Genomic DNA, 3802 nt, shown 5'->3' with positions numbered 1-3802 from the left:
TATGAAATACGAATAGTTTAACGATTTAATATATCAAAGTTTTATGGTTATTTACTTATACCGTTAGGATATAGGTAATATTTATTTATTTTAAACTAAATTCTATTACAATTAAGGCTATCCGCCTAGGCATCGATTAATTCTCGTCTAAACCGATATTTACCAAAATAAACTCAAAGTAGTGTATTTTGAATAGATATTTACCAAAATGGTGTGATTTTAAAAAAATTTACCATTTATGTTAAATTTTATACCAAATCAAAATTAAAAGGTAAAATTAAAAAAAAAAGTGATTTATCAATTATCTTTTTGTTTTTTTCATATTTGGGTAATTCCTTTTTTTTACACATTTAGGTAACGAACTTGATCAAAGTGTTCACATATGACCATTATAACATGTTATAACATGCTACAAATTATAATGGTCATATGTGAACACTTCTAAAAAATTTATTACCTAGATGTGTAAAAAATACCCAGACGTGAACAAACCGACAAGTTAATTATCTTAGTAAGTCATTTTCCCTTTCACACTATCTAAAGTAGACTTGATGGGTCATGCTAAGAATGCATGGCCCTTAAAATGTTCCTAGTATATATAAAGAGTTGCTGAATCAAAATATTTTCAAGCAAACAACCGAAAGGGAATTTAATTTTCCTTACATTCCAAATACATGCAATTCCATTAAATTCCAAATCCATCACAAAGAAACATATAGCATGTTTTGTTAGCTATCAAACAATCTTTGGACAAAGGAACTTATACACAACCAACCTCTTCATCTCGTTCCACTTAATGACATGTATTTTATCGACTGTCTTGCTTAGCTCTTCGATACCTTGCCACCATTTAAAAGTCTCTCCATCGCGTGGCAATGTGCAGACTACATGTTTTACTTTTTCATGCTCCAAGACACAACCAGACTCAAAATACAATTCTACATCCTTTACCCATTTGCAAAAGACAGCACGATCAAACTTCTCAGGGAAAGCTGGTATATGTACCTTTGGGTTGTTAGAAGATGGCTTCTCCTCTTTAGGAAACTCAAACTTATACTCTTGATATTGTTGATATTTTTTTAACTTCTTCTCCATAAGTTGTATACGTTTGCCCAGATCTTCAAACTTGTTTGCCATGGGCCCAATACACCTCACACATTTATTTATATCCTTGGCCAACAAATCCAAAGAAAAGCTATCAACACTGAAAAATATAAACAAATGTACTACTACTTACTTATAGGAGAATAAAAAGATCAAGTTCAAAATAAAAAGATAGTTGATAACAAATAGGAAACCGATTAAATCCAAATTAATGGAAACTTTAGAGAATGTACAGCTTTGTGAAACTTTTCGTCAAACTTATTATTATTCTCTAATGTCCATATTTTTAAAATATTGTCATTCAAAAATAATTAAAATATCTAGTAACCTTGATTCACAGCATCCTAGATCCATGTCTTGTGTCACCTTCCCTGCATCAAAAAATTTAAATTCAGTATAACAAACAATTCCCAGTAAAAATCAATGTGCATCAAATCATCATTTCTGCAAATGGGTTATTTTTTTCCGTGATTCGCATAATAAGAGAACAAAAACCAAAGCCCAAAATCAATACAATTGCCTTGTGATACGCATATGCATAAATAATTCACCAAATCCCAGATAAACTTGTCCAATCATTGTAAATTGATTTAAGCTTTATTGATGCAGATTACATATGCTCATGCTATGTGTGTATACATGTGCATAAATCTGATGTACTTATACTTAAGTTGTTGTGGATGCCATCTGTGATTATCAAATGTTAAAGGTTTATCATTGGTTGTTCAGAGATGCCTCTCCTGCGTTGGAAATGATAATAATAATAATAATAAACACCTAGATGATTTATTTATCTTTTATAACAAAACTGAAATAAAGTTTATAAATAAACAAAATCCATAATAGCAGCAAACAAGCACAAAAGCCAAAGGTACAAAATGAGCTTAATAAAACCAATCAAGAAAGTTAACGAATACCATAAATATGTTACCAAAGAGATTATTTATTAATAGATTCTATCCAATTACTCTGGCATATACATGAAACAAGCATATAAAACCATGGTGAAATCAACACATACAGAAATTTTACATTAATATTCGAGTTTTCTTGTCTCCCTTCAAACCAAACTAAGATGAAAATGAAAATGAAACAACTTTGTAAAGGCACGTTCTACAATAGTCAACAGCTCTCTCCAATTACCGATTATCAGCAGTGAAGGAAAAAAAAAACTAATTTTTCGATCAATTTGAAACATTTTTACGCCTATATTTGATGCAAAATAAATAGACTTCAGAGTCGATGAACCATTGAAACTGATATCAGAAAGAAAAAGAAACACAGAAAACAAACCCTGGAAAATAACTAAACAAAACCATTGTCCTCGAATCGGGATCGGGATCAGTATCAGAAATCACACAGTAATGATATTAGTAGGCTCGGAAGATTGGGTTTTCACGATTACCGTTATTACGTGAAGCAATCGTCCCCTAATTTGCCGGCTTCTCCTCCGCCTCTACGCTGTGCTGCAACCCTAAGGTGGAGATGGATCAATTTTTATACGCGTAACATCAAACCCTAAACTTATGCCCTTGTGAGTTGATATAAATCTTTCTTGATTCTAAACAAATTATTTCATAAAACAGAAAGAAAAAAAGATAAGTAGAATCTTTACATTCCGCATGACACTCTTCAAACACCTATTCTATGTCACGTGTCAATTCTGAGAAACTCATGGTTTTGCTTTCCCGCCGATTTTAACTCTTCCTTGTAAGTTGTAATGCACCGTATCCCACAAAATCAGCATTCGTTTCCTTCGTCCTGTTTCTATCCCAAAAAATAGGCAAACTTTTTAGAGCATCTCCAAACCCATCCTAAACGCCAATTTTTTCCTCATTTTCTATTTTATTCTTCTTCAACCCTATCCCATTTCTTCCTTCATATTTGAAGATATAAATATTATCTCCCCATATATAACCTTCATATTTGAAGATATAAATATTATCTCCCCATATATAAGGTGATACTATTCATATCTCTAAATATGGGGTGAAGTTTCAGTTGTCAGGTTTAGTCCTTAATTTTATATATTTATACATTTCTAGTTTATTTTATTTATTAGATTTAGTTTAAATATAATATTTAATATTTATAATATTATGAAATATAATAAATTATATTAATTAATCATAAATATAAATTTTATTTTTATTTGTCGAATTCATATAAAAAATGAAATACATATTAAAATTATGAAACACGATAACGTATTTACAAAAGCTTAGTTAAAAATATGTATGTGTAATATTTTTATAAATGCATGTATAATATTTATTTATAAGTGTATTATAAATATAATATTGTTTATTTAATATTAATGTAATGAAAAAATATAGATTATATATTTGTTAAAACTAAATTAGTAGACGGGTGTGTTTGACAATCTATCTAAGTTGGAATAATAGAATATACTTGGAATATTTTTTGGGGTTAAAAATGGGGTTAAAAATGGAGTATGGTTGGAGATGAAATATTATTTACCCTATTTTGAGGGAGAAAATGGGGGTGGGTTGGAGATGGTCTTAGAATTCCATTTATATTCTCTCGAAATCCCATTTTATTTGCAAAGATCCTATCAATCGAAATTCCGTTTTATTTGCAAAGATCCTATCAAAAACTCAAGTCTCTTTCTCTCCCAATTAAAGTAATCCATCGTTCTCTCTCAACATATCCTAGCCGTCATGGTCGCTACCAGCGT

General features: G+C 30.2%; 1 long non-coding RNA gene across 1 annotated transcript; it reads right to left on the bottom strand.

Moving 5' to 3' along the window:
• Nucleotides 1-622: 622 nt before the first annotated feature.
• LOC145076768 (uncharacterized) lies at nt 623-2956 on the bottom strand. Its single transcript, XR_013692796.1, has 4 exons — nt 2720-2956; nt 2510-2578; nt 1433-1475; nt 623-1204 (listed from the first exon to the last, which is right to left on the bottom strand). It is a non-coding gene; the product is annotated as an uncharacterized LOC145076768 (long non-coding RNA).
• Nucleotides 2957-3802: the final 846 nt, after the last annotated feature.

This window comes from Lactuca serriola, chromosome 9 (genome assembly GCF_051521515.1).
Source record: "Lactuca serriola cultivar US96UC23 chromosome 9, Lser_US96UC23_V15, whole genome shotgun sequence".
NCBI classification, from domain to species: Eukaryota; Viridiplantae; Streptophyta; class Magnoliopsida; order Asterales; family Asteraceae; genus Lactuca; species Lactuca serriola.
Note: the sequence above shows the minus strand (reverse complement) of the source record. Positions and strands in the feature narration are given on the sequence as shown.